Source organism: Podarcis tiliguerta, assembly GCF_965153285.1.
Source record: "Podarcis tiliguerta genome assembly, chromosome: 12".
NCBI classification, from domain to species: domain Eukaryota; kingdom Metazoa; phylum Chordata; class Lepidosauria; order Squamata; family Lacertidae; genus Podarcis; species Podarcis tiliguerta.
Window position 1 is genome coordinate 27,888,602 of NC_139545.1, and position 16,886 is coordinate 27,905,487.

General features: G+C 42.3%; 1 long non-coding RNA gene across 1 annotated transcript; it reads left to right on the forward strand.

Moving 5' to 3' along the window:
- Positions 1–548: 548 nt before the first annotated feature.
- Positions 549–4,596, forward strand: LOC310660711. The gene is made up of 3 exons (XR_014503618.1): positions 549–626; positions 3,384–3,502; positions 4,476–4,596. It is a non-coding gene; the product is annotated as an uncharacterized lncRNA (long non-coding RNA).
- Positions 4,597–16,886: the final 12,290 nt, after the last annotated feature.

Genomic DNA, 16,886 nt, shown 5'->3' on the forward strand with positions numbered 1-16,886 from the left:
GCATGGGACTGGCCTATAAACATTTGATCCACATGCCAGGGTAATTCAGCAAGATTGCACAAGTAATCTTAGAGGATGGGGTGGGGGTGGGGAATTCTAATGCAAATGCGCAAAGGTAACAGCAAATCAGTTGTGACGCGTTCTAGGAGTGTGTTTGAGAGAACTTTTTCTTCTCCAGCTTACAATGACAGGCTTTTGTTGGCTTCTAGTAAGCAAACATTTCATTTGGGATGCATTAAGTCATCTGTGGGTAAAGGCTGCATTGTTATGCCACCCATTTCATGTTTGAACAGTTAAGCTTGAATCCTGGGCCCAGTTTGCTTAGGTAACCATGACTCGAGGAAGAACAGAAATCTCTGGCCCTGGTGTTTAGCTGCTGTCTGTCATGGCACTGCCTCCCTGCTCCTGCTGACTCATGCCGTGTGTGTTCAACAAACACTTAGAAACATCTGGCAAGATGGCAAAATGCAGGCAAGGCAGGTTGTGTTTGTTTTGGACTGGAATGGGGTAGATTTCACAGTCCACCCACTCACGTCCTGCCTGCCATCTTGCCAGCTTTTCGTTTCAATGAAATCAGGTCTGCAGAACCCCATGGTAGATCATTCAAAACTGATTTGACTATGAAGGTAATTTTAATCTGTTTTAGTGTTTTAACTTTGGCATGTTTTAAAGTATGGCTGTAATTTTTCTTGATTTTCTTGTTTCATCTCTTTGTAAACTGCTTTCAATGTGCTTTTTTATTATTACAATCAAGTGGTGCATAAATTTTATTAATTAAGTAAATAAAAATAAATGCATCATCTTCTCCCACTGCTGGTGGGAGTAAGCTCCCAGCTAGGACAGTATGGAGTGGATCCAAAGTCCCAGCAACTCTGCTGATAAAGAAGGGTAGCAAAGAAATTTAGTGGAAGACAGGAGTGCCTGGCGTGCTCTGGTCCATGGGGTCATGAAGAGGAGGACACGACTAAATGACTAAACAACAACAAAAGAAATTTAATAAATAATAGTAATACAATCCTGTAAGTTAACCCCATCAGGTATAGTTCGGAGGTTGTTACACAGGTGCCCACAGATGCCTTTCTTGGCACCCAAAGAATCTTCTCCTTCCCACCATCTACCCACTGAAATTAGGGTCAAAAGAAGCACATTATTGTAGCAAGCAGACTAGGTTGCAATATGGGCTTGGTTGTTTTGTGTGTGTGTGTGTGTGTGTGTGTGTGTGTACATGAACTCAAGGGCCCAACAAGATTTTCAATCCCTGATCTAGGGGAACAGTGAACAAGTTTTTACCCTCTTCTCTGTGGCAAGTATCTGCTGTCTTCTATTCTTCAAAACCTGTAAGTGAAAATATTTTTTCAGTCAACTCTGTACTGCTTTTCCTCCTTCCACAGGGCATTCAGATGCCCTACTTGAAACTTGCAAAATGAGCCTATTTCTATAAAGTCTGCTCAGAACAGGCTTCAGAAGCCTTGCAGCACTAAATGCAGGAAATCCCAAGGATATCGTCACATGACTTTTCTGAACAAAATACAAAAGTGACGTGGCCTTGTCTTAAGAAGAAAGGAACAGGAATGGTACTATTCTGTTCAGGGCCTGGGGTAGGGGAGATGACAGAATCAGATTGAAACCAGAGTAGCTATTGGAATTGAAGCCAACACAATTAAGAACAATTAGGAGAGAAAAGTGGATTTAAAAGAAAATGATCACATGGATATAATTTGACAATACCATTCAACTAGTAAACAAGGGAATAGCTTAATGAAAAGAGGAAATTGCAAGAGTGGTGAATTTTAAAATGTGAAAGGGCCATACAAGACGTGAACACAATTTAATAGCATTTTTTAAAAATGCAAATAGCAGATGAAGGGAGATCCAGAGAACAACCTGGGGACAACCAGGGCAGCAGAAGTGGGAAGGGGGAGGTGGCAACGTTGAGTGGCAAAGCTTAAATCTTTCTCTCTTTGCCATGATTCCAACAGAAAAAGCTTTTCCTACTATTTGCATCAAAACCCTAATTAAACATAAGGTCAAGGGCGGGGGCAAAAGGAGACACATGGCTCCTTCTTGCCCCCAGCATGTTTAATCGGGGTTTAACCTAATTGAACATGTGGCTGGTGGGGAGAAAAGGAGATGCACATACCAATGCGTCTCCTTCTCCCCCGCTCCTGACCACCAGGCCACCAACCTTCTTGACCTCTCCTGATCACTCTGGGTTGGCCCAATCCAACCTGGGGATAACTGGGGTTGCCTCTGTCTGATCTGGCTGAATTAGATCCAGCCAGATTGACCTGAATTGGCCTGATTCGCTTTGGGATCCAGGATTCAGCTTGATCTGATGCACAGCCCTAGTATATAAGGGACACACAATGGTATAGTATACAGCAATATGTGTTAGTTCACTTATTTCAGCATTTAGTAATTTACCTTTGCTGCTTTGCACACACACACACACACTAATTCTGCTGAATTTGTGCTCCAGTGTCCTGTCCTGATCACACAACTAGGACCAAAAAGACAATCAGACTTGACGTAGGGATTTGCCAAACAATCTGTCTGACTTTATGAAGCACGATTATAATTGCAGTCATTGTCCGTTTCCCCATATTTTTGGCTGTTCTGTCACTAATTAAGGTCTGATTTAGGTTAATTTTGCTGCATGCTTTGACTCCCTGGGTCTTTCTATCCTGTCACCTCTGTTCATTCTATCAAGCAATAGGTGTTTCTAGGGGTAGGTAGATTTCAGGCTTAATTTGTTGGTAATATACAGTTCTTCTTTTTCTAAAAACATGTTTAGGGGTGCTCTCATTTTCCTACTCATATTGAAATACTGCCCCTCAATGAGGCCAAACTTAGATTCACAAAATGTTTAGGGGTATGCGTACCCCCAGGAAAAAAAGCACTGGTAATAAATCACAGCATCCATTCAGGTTTTTTTTTTAGTAGATTGAAAAACCCATCTCTCTACATTTCACTGAGGTTTTGTTTTGTTGTTTTACCCCACCTCATTTATTCTTTAAAATGTATGTCTTTTCATGCCATGACATTCTAATGCTTGCAATCACTTTTGAGTTATTCCGTTTTTAATATGATGCATTACGTAATTGCTAATTTATACGGAGATGGAATTTCCCATTAGTTTACATTTCTGCTCTCTCTCTTTGTTGGATTCACAATGTTTGCTAGCGAATATAAAGTTCCAGCATCACTTACAAAGGATTACACAAGGCTATTGTATTGCAATGCAATTTTTGGCAAGACTCCACATGCTGACTTGCCAAGTGTGTGCCTTTGTAATAAAATAGATACATTTGTGACTTTCTGGAAGTGTTTCATACATGCATCTTAAGATGAGATGCTTAACATTGTCCTTCTTCACTTTTCAGATCCACACACAAAAAGAACTGAATAGGCACTAGGTTACCAGAAAATTAAGGCTCAAATATTCAGGCAACTTACTCTGGACCAGATCTGTTTATTTTTAAAGTCCTAAAACGCAAGTAAGGTAAGTTGTTGACTGCAGCCAGTTTAACAATTATCCCCATTAAATGGTAACTTGCAGACTTGGCTATCCTTGGGACAGGGATTTAGGAGATCTGTTTCAGCTCCATGGAAGCCAGTTGGCAGTTTGAGTTCATTCATTAGCAATCATCTTTAGTTCTGGTTGCAGTCTATCTCATATGAAATGTGAAGTGTTGAGGAAACCATCTTTACTAATAATACATAGCACATAGAAAATAAGCCCATTTTGGAGCCACAACTTGTAGATAAGACAAGTGGTATATCCGTTATTTCCCATGCAAAATGATATAAGCATCTACTCAGAAGTAAGCCCCACTGAGTTCAACAAGACTTACTCTCAAGGGGGAAATATTCCAATGTTACTCATAATTCCAACTCCCACACACCTGAGAGTATTGGTCCATTACTACCTCTGATATGTATAAAGACATTGTCTGAATATAAGCAACAACTATTCACATTTATAGCTGCAAGAGATCACCGATATTTCTTCATGGGTGGGTGGGAGGGAAATCAAAGAATGTTTAAGTAGTTACTATGAGCATTCAAGAAGGGAGCAGAAAAGCTTGTGCTAGGCAAGGTCACAAAATATTTAGAACAGTTCCATTGTTTCTAAAGCATTTCTGGCAAGGAAGAGATATGAATGATTCCTTTTTTATATATAAAACACACACACACAACTTCCCTCTCCAGGCAACTTTTGAGTCAGCACTCAGCAATCATGAAACAAATAATTCAAAACTGACATCAGAGGCAGCTTCAGAGCTTAATGTCAGCAGATGACAGTGAAAGGAAAGGCAGACATCAGAGATGGTTCTCATCAAACGAGTTTTGGGATCTATCTTGGGTTGTCTAAATATAGGCCTGCTGAATTAGTCATCTTGCTCTTTGACTTATCTTTTATTCTACTATGGGAAGAATTTATTCTCCTTGATATTTTCCTGTTTTGATTTTAGCAGCAGTTTTGGGGTGACAGGAATAAGGTGCCATCATCCTGACAGCAGCAAAGTCTTTCCTGTCTGGAACATTAAGAAGTTTCAAAACCAGTCAACTGACTCACACCTAGAAAGTGCTACTTGAATGTCTACAGAGCCTAGGTGAGACTTGTGTGGTTTAACCAACAGATTTGCATCCCAAGTTCCTTTAGCACTCTGAGCATTGGCACCGCCAGTGGCCATGAGCTAGATGAACCATACCTTCTGCACCAAACAGATCAGCGGTGACATCACAGCAGGCCAGCCATTCATTGCCAGATGACTCACAGCTTGTGGCCTCTGAAGTGCTAATTTTTACCCTGCACCATTCTGAATCACCAAGGCATGCACTAAAAATGTCAAAGGGAGAGGGAGGGAGAGGGACAGAGAGAGAGAGAGAGGAGAGAGAGGCAGGCAGGGAGATGAACTATGGTGTGCAGTTTTCTTTCAAAAGCACAATTTTAAATCTGACATTGTAATATGTGAAACTTTTAATGGGCCAAAGATAAATGACTAGATAAAAGGTAATGCCTTACAAAAACATTATTTCATTTAAAAAACCCCCGATATCCCTGCCAAAATTCACTGCAGCTAGTTTTCCACAATATGTCAAAAAGTATCAGACAATCAGGCGTCGGTATGATTAATATCACCCCTCTTTCTTTTTCTCCTCCAATTGACCTCTGGGAGCTCTGGCCTGCGATGAATAAGCTTGCCATTCCAGCATGTTAACGGAAATGTTTGTAAACATATGACATCCTTTTCTCCATTAGCTTGTCTCCAGTCAGACATCTTGACCTATTATATCAGAATGATTAGTGTGAGTAATCGCTGAATACTGCTCTCCTGTTTTGATTTAACCCCTCTGCAACGTAAGGGGGAAACAAAATTAGTGCTGGGCTGCAAATGGGAGCTAAGAATTTAAATGATATTTTTGTGCATCAAAACTTTGGAGGAACTGCTCAAGATCAATCCACTATGGCAGCTGAGCTCTGGATTGGATCTAGATGTCCCTTCTTAAGGGAAATGAAGAGCAGAAGGTAAATCTGCTCGGTAGAATATGTGAGTAGGTAGAAAGGGATACTGAACTGTTCTCCTTCCCAATGATTTGTCCCTGAAACTACCTCCTGGTCATTTAAAACATTTTTTTTGTTGTATTTCTCCCCATCCAGATTCTTAAACTAGAAGTAAAAATCAGCTGGGGTTGGTGAAGCAGATCACACAGCCGCTGCAGGTGGGACTAAGTACTCTTCTCTTCCATAACCCTTCCTCCCCAAAATTAACTAATGTGGGGCTGGGATCATGCATTTGGCAAGATGAAGTCTAGTTCTACCTCCGGACTGAGATAACATTCCACAGTCATACCTCAGCTCCCAAACGCCTTGAGAGTCGAACGTTCCGGTTCCCAAATGATATAAAACCAGGAGTGTGTGTTCTGGTTTTTGAACGTTCTTTTGGAAGCTGAACGTCCCACAGGGCTTCTGTGGCTTCCAATTGGCTGCAGGAGCTTCCTGCAGCCAATCAGAAGCCGCACTTTGGAAATCGAACAGACTCCCGGAACGGATTCTGTTCAACTTCCGAGATATGACTGTATAACAAACCCAACGCTGATCAATTTTGGTGGGAAATGTTTGTTATTATTAGGCCTCGCTTATGATGAACTATTCCAGGCATAGGCAAACTCAGCCCTCCAGATGTTTTGGGACTACAACTCCCATCATCCCTAGCTAACAGGACTGGTCAGGGATGATGGGAGCTGTAGTCCCAAAACATCTGGAGGGCCGAGTTTGCCTATGCCTGAACTATTCTATGCTCCATTGGAAGCTTCAGTTATTCTTCCATTGTCTTTGGCCTCAAATTCCCATCATCCCTTGCAAACATAAGCAGAAAGAGGCTGAAATCAGGGCAATCCACAGTTCCTCGGTGGGAGACAGTTTCTGTCTTTCCCCATATTTATTCTTAGTCCTCTTTGCCTCTCTTCACCCCCAAATAGTGTAGATTCCTTACATGTGTTCCAAGGGTAGGCACACAAAGGGCTGGTATTTTGCATAAGCACTAAGTCAACATGTGCAAAAAAACTCTCACAGAGCTATAGCTTTCAGGGTTGTTTAACAGTTAATCCCTCTTCTTGGGGAACTTTGGAAACTGCTACTATGTGAGGGAATAGGCATCTCCTAAAAAGCTCACAGAACCCTTAACTAACTACAGCACCCAGGATTCTTTGGGGGCAGCCATGACTGTTAAAGTGTCAGGACAGTCCTTTAAATGCATGGCGTAGATGTGGCACTAATAACAAAATCTGAGAAGGCCCCAAGTAACTCAGAATGTATTCAGTTCTCTCATTGCTGCCAGAATCTGGCTCCTAACTCAATTAAATGCAGTTATCATTAGCCTCATTATCTTACCCACTGTTAAATGTTCCACATGTTTGGTTCAAAAGAAGGTAATATAATAGGAGCAGACAACGATGGGCAAGTTCTCTTTTGCCTCAGGAGGAACTAAAAGTATTTCTCTCTCTCTCTTTTCCCCCCATTCTTATTTCTGTCCTTACGTGGTCTTATTTCACTTCCTTTGTGGTTGCATTGCAATAGATCTATGACGGCAATCCTTGGTAAGGGATACGTACAATTCAGCTTCAGATTTATCAGTAAAAAGGGAAGAGCAAAATCACATTTACCAGAAAAACAATTTGGAAGGCTTCATGAAACTTCCTCCTTTTGCTTTCTCTCATTCTCCCCCTTTTAAAGGGTCTAATTAGGGTGAATAATAGTTCCTTGTCTTGTAATTCAGCTGGGAAGATTAAATTAGTTGCCCCGAAGGCAATATGTTCTATTCCAAATGGGGGGGAGGGGGTGCGTGCTCAAAAAAGTTGAATGGAACCATCTCGCTCCTAATCCTTCCTTCACCAGAAGTCAAAAATCTGTGTTTTATAGTTTCTTCCCACAGAGACAAAAATAAATGCCAGTTTGAAGTGGAGAATACAAGCAAAGTATCAGCCTCCCCCAAAATTATGCCTTAAATCTTTTTTTAAAAAAAGTTATAGCTGAGTAAATCAAGAAGAATGCATTTCAAACTCTCTCCCAAAGCTAAGTAAGGGCCAGTGGCTTCAACAAAAGAACATATCGTCATGAAAAAGCCTCACCACCAAGTTCTTTTTCCTCACAAACTTATTAGAGATGAAAGAATGTTAAAGGGCATCTATAGTTCAAGCCACAGAAAGAGTTGGAGCCACTTCTAGTAGCCTTGACCATTTCATTCATTTATTTAACATTGATATCTCACCTTCCTATAAAAAAATATACATCCAAGGTGGCTAAGGAATATATATTTTTTACATCAAATATATCAAATTAATCATTTAAAAGAAATAAAAAATTATTGAAGCAAGGTCACAAAGTTGTCTAAGAGCAGCTGCCGAAGCAATCTGAAAGTCATCACACATCATGCCTGTCAGGGAACTAGCATCAGCTCAGAGGTGAGAGGTGGAAGGGCACTTGGATTACAGGGAGCCTCCAAAGATCGTGAGAAGCAGCACTTCCTGCACGGAGGAGGGAAGCCCCGCCTCTAGTGGAGAAGAGATGCAGGGCTCAGAGGATGCAAGAGAGAGCCAGAGCACCGTGCATAAGCAAAGCGGGGGGGGGGGGGAGGCAGGTCCCCCTTTGCCCACGCCCTCTCTGTGCAGTCGGAGGCATAGAATGGGGGTCAAGAGACTACTCTGCTGGGGAAAGTTTAAGGACAGCCCACTCTCAGATTCTGCTAGTGACTGAGCAAGACATGGAATTGAGACGTTCTGCACTGTGAATGTTTTTGCATCAATAATAAAGCCTTTTGAAAAGACCAGCGGGGGTCTTGCCTGTTCGCTCTTGAGCAACCATGCCGGTAGGCATAACAATGCCAATCAGAGGTAAAGGTAAAGGTAAAGGACCTGTTTGTCCACAGACAGCTTTCCGGGACATGTGGCCAGCATGACTAAACCGCTTCTGGTGCAATGGAAATGCCGTTTACCTTCCTGTCGCAGCAGTATCTATTTATTTACTTGCACTGGCATGTTTTCAAACTGCTAGGTTGGCAGGAGCTGGGACAGAGCAATGGGAGCTCACCCCATTGCGGGGATTCAAACCGCCTACCTTCTGATCGGCAAGCCCAAGAGGCGCAGTGGTTTAGACCACAGCGCCACCCACATCAGAACATATTAATGGCACCAGTTCCAGTTCAATGGGAGGGATGCATAGGATCCCCTTATCCTGTAATAAGCTGGGTCTAGGTCACGGTAGGAAGCTGAATCTGACTGACAAGCAATATGCTTATCTGCCACTATGGGGCCAAGTTCGGCAGAGTTTGATGTTCTTCACCCCTCGCTTTCATTGTAAGACTATCCACATCCACTGCAATCCCTCCACAGATTAGCATGTACAATGTATATTTGTTGTGTGCTGACAAGAGCTGGCAGTAGCAAATAGAGATTGGGGGGGCAGGGTGCAATTTGATTCAGTTCACATTTAATTGAGAACCTGCTGAATTTGCATTATTTGAAAGGATAAGCAAACAGCCAACAAATTCGCCCTCCTCCAGATGTTGCCATGCAGTCCTCCCATGAATGTATTAATGAAAGTAATGTACAAAAAGGCATTAAATGAGAGGGTGAAATCGCATGCAAAAGAAGTCAAAGCTGCATCCAAAAATACTTCTGTTAGTAGAAAGTCTTACTAAAATGCTTACGAATTTTCAGGAGGAATGTTTTTATTTTAAGATTGAAATGTGGAGAACTGCACTGAAGACTGGAAGTATGAGAAATTGATAGAAACTGAAATGGAAAGATTCGGAGTAGCAAGTGATCCAAGACCTTTTCTACAGAGACCTCATAAAAATTGTGTTGTGCTCTCCCCAGCAGTTCAGTTGCTATGGCCCTTGATCTTCTTTGCATTTGTCCCCTTTTGAATTCAATCCACATGACCCTGGGTGACTCAATTCTCAAATAGAAGCTACAGACTCAAGCTTTTTTCTTTCTTTTCCTTTTTAAAGTGGCCAACATTTTAACTTTGCTAATGTTTGGTGTTCTCACTTTGGGGTTCAAACTTCCAATGGCTGTTTGCATGAGTGTAAATTTCAGCCAACAGATTCACCTAATTTCTTTTGACACCACAGGGATGTCGGTAGGTTCGCAAGCTCTTTATGTAGAAACTGAATGGACAATGATCTAAACAACCTAAACAAACACATCTGCAAAGCGAACGTTTTGCAATTATTCCTCTCTTTTTTCTTAAAAAGAAAAATTGTGAAATGTGTTTGATGTGTTCATGTTACAAAGACCAGACTGCAAACTTTTGCCATCCTCTTTGTAAAAAAAAAGAAAAGAATGTAAACTGACCTTTTCTATTGCATTTGTGAAAGCCAGGAGCTTTTACAAAAACAATTAGAAATGCTAAGATGATTTAATGATTTTTATTTGCACTTTTAAAAGAAAATGTGTAGGAGTTGGTGCCCTTTTCCATTATTTTGCAAAGAAGTAGAAAGCTAAGTATCTACAAGGAAATATGTTCCAATAGGTTAATTTAGCCAAAAGAAATATTTGCTGTTTATTTGCAGGCAGTGTTATTGGCCTTGTTGAGCTGCAACATACATAAGTTCCTAAAATACTACTTTTTAAACATCCCACTTTTACCTTCCATTAAGTGCTTATATGTAAATGTAATCTTACTCATTAATGAAAACAGCAACAAGCAAGGCCAAGTCACTGGTCATCTCTACATCACACATTTAAAACACACAGCTTCTCCCCAAGAATACTGGGAACTGTAGATTACCCCCTCACAGAGCTACAATTCCCAGCACCCTTAACAAAATACAGTTCTAAGGATGCTTTGTGGGAAGCTATATGTGTTAAGTATATGGAATGGATGTGACCGTACATAATTTTACTAATCAGAACACAACATTTTACAAAATGCTATTTTCATAATCTAAACCAATGTAGAGACATGGAAGGTCAGAGCAAACCTAAGTAGGGCCAGGAAGAGTGGCGTCTCAGACCTTGCCAGATTATGCAGGTCAAAGTTTAGGCAGAGAAAGATCAACTAGCACAGTAGGCCATCAAAGACCAGATTCCTTTTAAGTTCCTAGTAATGGTACCAGGCTTGACTTCCTTGGATAGCTCCAGTATCTCCAGGCAATTTGTTTCATACACACTCATAAAGGAGTGATATAGATGTTTCACTCAGTGCCTTTGATCTGTTTCCAGAATCACCTGTGGTTTCAGTTTTCACCAGATGGAGGGAATATGGGTACACACCAGGTGTGAGGAAACTTTGGCTCAGAGGTTGCTGAACTTATCTGAGAAAAATCTCCTCTTATATGTAAATCTCCTTGCGACTGGTTTAGAAAGTGTTTAATAATAATAATAAAGTAATAGGGATTTATTTCAGTGGGAACTCACCAGAACTCAGTTCCAGCACCTCTCAGGTGGACGCCATTTCCATTCTAAGAGAACGAAGGAGGTGTCCATGGTGAGTTCCAGCACCATTTTTTCTAGAAAAATAGCACTGGTAATAATAGTAATAGTAATAGTAATAACAACTCCTGTTGGCCCCAGCAAACACGTGCAATGGCCAGGGATGATAGGACTGTAGTTCAGCAACATCTGGAGGGGCAAAGGTTCCCCACACCTGGTATACATAAAAGTTCAGTGCATTTGTCATTGAACACTTATCCCACTGTCAACACGGAGTTTTTGTGGGTGTGCTGAGATCTGACTCCTTCCATACTCTATTCTCTGCTTTCACTTTTGGACTGCATATTGGACCACTGTATTTTGCCTGTTGTGCTATGTGGAAGCTCATACCCCTCAACTGTTCCAATTTGAGCGGGACATTCAGGAATGACAGAAGCCATCCCAGATTCTGATTGGATCCTGGGGTGTCCCATTTTGGTTCCTGTGAGAGTGTGGCCCCCAAAGACACCCATTTTTGGGGGGGACGTGATCTCGCAAGAGTCACCCAGCTCCTGCAAGAGCACAACTCCAAAAGAAGAGTGTCCCAGTTTTCCTCTGCGACAGTATGGAAGCTTCCTATATGAAAAGGCTTTGCTCTATAGTTATATCTGATTCCTGTGGGAATGTGTCATGTTCTATTTCACAGTAGAAACAATGACCCTTAAGGAATGCTCGTTTCCCTTGGAAAATGTAATATGCTAAAATGCTAAACAAATAAAATGTTGCCGTTTTAGCCAGCACAACTAAATATCTCAGTTTTAGCAACACTTTTGATATGGCCTGTAACATGAAACAAAGCAGTCCACAACAAAACAATAGGATTCAGATGGTAGAATTTCATCCAAGAATGCAGTTGTACATACAATAACTAAACGATACTTGAGATTCTACTCCTAAGTAACTATGCATGAAACTTTCTTTTTAGGCTGCAGAAAGGCAGACAAGATTTTTAATTCAGGAAAGTCCCAGTCTCATTAATGCACTTCCTTTTTTTTCTAGATCAAGAGTTTAAAGGATTCTCAGTGCTGACGTGTGTTGCCATCAGCCATGATGTTGCAGCAAAGGTTCAGGTCCCCACTCAGCAGAGGGGCCTCCAATTGCCAGGGCATCAAAAAATTTCAAGCAAGTGAGGTTGAAAAAGTAAATAAAGCAGGGCCAGCCCTGTCATTGGGCACATTGAGGTGGGTGTTTTAGACAATTGATTGTTGTATTTTTACTGTCAGGGGGCAGGAAGATATGTTTGTGGGATCTACTACCTCTGGTTGGCCTTGTCTTGCATGTGGGGTTGGGGTGGGGAAGGGGTTGCTAATTTATTTCCATTTCAGGCACCAAAATGTCTTGGGCCAGCCCTGAAGGGGGCCCTGTGGGGCCATTAAATCCAGAGACTAAAATTATTTAATGGCACCAACTCAGGCCACTTCTGTGTTGTACATTTAGAGTACTCTTTTACCATTTTAACTGCCATGGCTTCCCTCAGAAAAATCCTGGGAACTGTCGTTTTATGGATGCTGAGAGTTGTTAGGAGACCCCCCTATTCCCCTATAGAGCTACAATACCCAGGGAGATTTAATAGTCAATCCTTCTCCCCAGGGAACTCTGAGAATGGTAAGCTCTGTGAGGTGGCGCTGTGGTCTAAACCACAGAGCCTAGGCTTGCTAATCAGGAGGTTGGAGGTTCAAATCCCTGCGACGGGGTGAGCTCCTGTTGCTTGGTCCCTGCTCCTGCCAACCTAGCAGTTCGAAAGCACGTCAAAGTGCAAGTAGATAAATAGGTACCGCTCTGGCGGGAAGGTAAACGGCGTTTCCATGCGCTGCTCTGGTTCTCCAGAAGCGGCTTAGTCATGCTGGTCACATGACCCGGAAGCTGTACGCCGGCTCCCTTGGCCAGTAAAGCGAGATGAGCACCGCAACCTCAGAGTCGTCCACGACTGGACCTAACAGTCAGGGGTCCCTCTACCTTTTTTTTTTTTTAAAAAAAAAACCTTAAGAAACTACAGGTCCCATGATTCTTTGGGGGAAGCTACGGCTGCTAAAGTGGTATATTACTGCTTTAAATGCATAGAGCAGACATGGCCTGATACTGAATGGATTCTACCTAGATGCTGACATTTCTAAGGAGACGCCAGTGTCTGGGTTTTCCCTTAGAAATGGGATAGTTTGAAAGTGTAAAGCAAGGTCTGTGTTTCAGTCCATGCCAGACAGTGACATTTACTAAAGGAAAAGGAGACATTTTTGGCGGTGATGCACCTTCATTAGAACAAATGTCTATAAACCTCAGTAGCCAGACTGCAATGAAATGCTGTCATTAGCGCATATTACAGCCTATCATTAAATAGCTTTAATCCTTTCTTACAGCAAAGCAACTAACACCACTTACGTTTAAGGTCTTCTGCTCTCGTGATACATCAGAGGGTAATTTGCGTGCAGTAAATAAACCAGATGGAAATGCTAATACCAATTACATATTTCCCTGTCAGATACCGAGTTGGCTGCATACTTTTCTAACATAGACAGCTAAAAGAGGATTTGATTGTATAATGTGCAAGATTCTGAAAACCTCAGACTCTCTATTAGGAACAGCCAGCTATACGGTTAAAAGGATAGGTAATAAACATAAGCAAGCAATGGTTATGTATGTGAATTATGCTAATTAATGAAATAGGTGGCTTTTAGAGCTCTGCCTACTTCTTCATTTCCTCTTCCCCACTGTTGACCAGCACCAGCATTATATTATGGATCAGGAATGCCTGGCTTTTAATTCAGCACAGTGAGTAATACTGGCAAGCTCATCTTGACAAATCCCTACAGCAAAAGGGCAAAATGGATCCCAGAGGAAAAATGTCAGCATGGGAAATATCTCTTAGGCCCGTGAGTCAGTGTGACAGGGTCACAGGAGCAAGGCCACAATAAAGCAGGAAAGCCAGAAACTGCTTTAGGCTGTAATCATATACCCTCTTACCTGGGAGTAAGCCCTACTGGACTCAGTAGGATTTACTTCTGATTAGAACCAAATAGGATTGCACAGTGGGGGCAGGGGACAGCTAGAGGGGGAGAGTCCGTGATCAAAGAATGAAGCAAAAGGAGGATGCTAGTCAGTCCAAAGAGAGGATGCTACCTGAGATGCTACACAAAGGAAGGAGGAGTTTAGAGGAGCAATGTAATTTATTTTGTATAAAGCTACTAAGCTGAGTCCCGTGGAAAAGAGAGCTAAATCTCCAAGGGGGTTTAAAAGTGGGTGGAAGCTAAGGTGGCCAATTATGCACTGCCTAAAAAAGATGATACCATGAAAAGAAGAATACTGATTTCCATATGTTAGTATATATGCATTGCTGCCAATTTGGGGGGGGGGGGAATACTGCAGTTTAAACAGAAATATAATCAAACTCACCATCATGGGGAACAAGAGCATGAATGCTTGCTTAGTCTGCTGTCCAGGTGCTAATCTGTTCATGATCACAGTTTGCTCTCCTTTATAGGATTCTTTATTCGTAAACTAGACTTGGAGCAGTCAGCCCCCAAATAGAGGGCACCTGCAAAGAGAAGACTGTGCTCTATAAAGTAGAACTTTAGTTCTGAACTGACTCAGTGCAGACACAAAGGCACTCATGATTAAAAAGAACTTGGAGGTGGTGGTGGTGGTAGGGAGTAGCCCCCAAAATGGACGCAGCTGCCCAAAGACCTTTTTAGTGGTCTGGAAACCCTAAAGTGAAAGGAAACCCAGGTGATCTGTGTTGCAACCATAAACACACACTTGTGAGGGAGCCCAGTTAGGGCTTCCTTCTGAATAAGTATGCATATTTTGCCTTGTCAGATGAGTACATTGTTGGACCACCAGTGTGTTGAATAAGATCAAGGCAGCAAAAGTTTGAAAGGAAGTACCCACCCTTAGAGTAGGCAGTTGTTGGACTCTGATGTTGGACTCCAACATGGCCCCAGTGGTCTGGGATGAAGGGAACAGTAATCCAGCACATCTGGACAGCCATAGGTTCCTCACCCCTGCCTTAGAAGCAAAGGGGGAGCCACGGCCCATTGCTTAAGACGCTAATGGTGAATAAAAAAAGGGATTGAGATTGCAATCCTAAACATTTTCACTCAATAGAAGTCCTGTTGTACTCATTGAGGGCTTGCTCGCTGGGCCCTTGGGTGCCTGATCACCCACAAAATTCCCCATGAAGGGTCCGGGCACCCACAAATTTTGGTGCCAGGGCCATGCACGCTGCGTGGCACCCACAGCCCTGGGTACCCATGGTTGTGGGGCCAAGTTGGCACTCCTGCTCCCTATAGTGTGTTTTAAGTTTGCGTGTTAAATTTACAGCAACGTTAAGTTTCTGTGTTCAGAAAAGGAGGCCCTTGTGATGATGAGGGGATTAATAGCAGTTGAGAAAAAGGAAGAGGAAAAGTCGCAGCTGAGGATAATGGAGCATATCAAATAATGTCCCCCCCCCCCCCCCCGCCTGAATGAGCACTGGGGTCTGAGGAAATAAACCCGAGGCATCTTGAAGAAGTTAGTGCATCAAAGAATTGCCCGTCTAACGGTCGTATACTGCCCTGGCAGATGAACAGAGGCCTATCTATAAGAAGAAAAGTAATTTAGGGACTTGCAGGCCTTCTCCCTCTCCACACTCCCCCCCCCCCTTTTTTGGATGGCATTCCAGCAAATAAGAATAAAATGACTTTTTAAGTTACCCTAATGGGAAATGGAGCATTTACTAGCTACTATTGTCGTTATATAAAGATCAAATCATGCTAGAACAATTCAGTTTCCTTTGACAGAGCAACTGGTTGGGAACACACAATGTGGGTTGAGGTGATGCTATCAGTTCATGCCTTGCCAGAATTTAGAGGTCTCTTAGCAAGACTAGAGCTACCCAAGGGCCAATCCAGCTTTATTTTGGCCTAGCATAGACTCCAGACAGTCTGGAGCCCAGGCCCAAATGAATTTGTGAGAAGCAAAAACAAAAGAAAACCCGGGTTGCTTGAAGACTCTGCGGGTGATTCTAGGGCTTGTGGTACAATTGATAAAGGAGGTCATTGATGTTTGGTTGATTCCATAGACACCCAGGAAACAAGAGGCATTTAGTAGGACTGCATGAAGGCAACAATGGATAAATCCTTCATTTATGTGAAGTGGATGAATGACCCAGGAGCTGCAGCGGGTTGTAATGATTGACACCTGTAGAACATCCAGTCTAATCTGTTTGCAGAAGGAGCAGCTTGCCCAGTGGGGTGGAGTCACAGCAGTAGCCCCCTGCAATAGTGGCTGGTAGGGTGGAAGTCACAGAGACCAACAGTAGGTGGAGCCAGAGCCAATAACAGGCAGAGTCATCGTAGATGCGGGCTGACTGTGGACAGATTGAGGTCGGTGGGGCAGTGACCCATTTACCCTAACAGACCAGCTCCCACTAGCTTCCTGGCAGTGACATGGCTGCTGCTGCTTACCTAGAGGGGGAATAACAAGGTACAGTGTTTTTTTCTTTTTTAAAAAATGTTTAAGGGTACTCTCATTTTGACTTAAGAAAATCACCATTTTATAGTTCAAATTGGGAAAAACAAATACAATAAAAAATGGACAGGACAGAGAAGACTTATTCCAAAAGGTGGCTTTAATTTTTTTTAAAAAAAGGAATCCCAGAGGGGAAAACACAAATCAGACCAAAATTTGTGGTTCTGCCCCCCCCCCAAAAAAAAAGAAAAGAAAAGAAAAAAAGGAATGAACTGATTATCAAGGACCATTTTTTAAAATGTATATATATATATATATATATATATATGCTTTCGTAGATTTTCACGGGTACAGGAATGCAGGTTTTGGTGTCCTCGGGTGTCTTCCCGTGTAAAAGTTGGGGTGTCTAGGCGACGTTTCGACGAGGTCTCACTCGTCATCTTCAGGCTGGTGCTTTCGGCTTC